The sequence below is a fragment of the Eleutherodactylus coqui genome, unplaced genomic scaffold, assembly GCF_035609145.1.
Source record: "Eleutherodactylus coqui strain aEleCoq1 unplaced genomic scaffold, aEleCoq1.hap1 HAP1_SCAFFOLD_338, whole genome shotgun sequence".
NCBI lineage: Eukaryota > Metazoa > Chordata > Amphibia > Anura > Eleutherodactylidae > Eleutherodactylus > Eleutherodactylus coqui.
The window spans coordinates 84,671-85,000 of record NW_027102559.1 but is presented as its reverse complement, the minus strand read 5'-3'; positions in this window follow the sequence as shown (position 1 = coordinate 85,000).

The following is a 330-nucleotide window of genomic DNA, read 5'->3' as shown; positions in this document are numbered from 1 at the left end:
CAGGCGGAGTGGGGGGACTCTTGCTCTCGGTGGCTCTGCCCCAGGAGGGTGCGGGGTGGCGGCAGAGGGGAGGCCGCCGCGGGTGCTTCGAGTTTGAGAAATACTCACTTGGTCAGAGACCGCACACCGCTCGTTCCCTTATATGCAAAAAAGGTGTTCGTCCTGACGTTTTGCGAGGCCTTATTTTACCGTCGTCGGCGCTATCAGGGGAAACACGCCCGCTCCTTCCGCCTCCCTGGAACCGCGCCTCGGCCCCGAGGGCCCAGGTTCAACCTCATACCGGTTCTTACGACATGCATCGACACTCGGCGCAGCCCCAGCAGCTGCAGC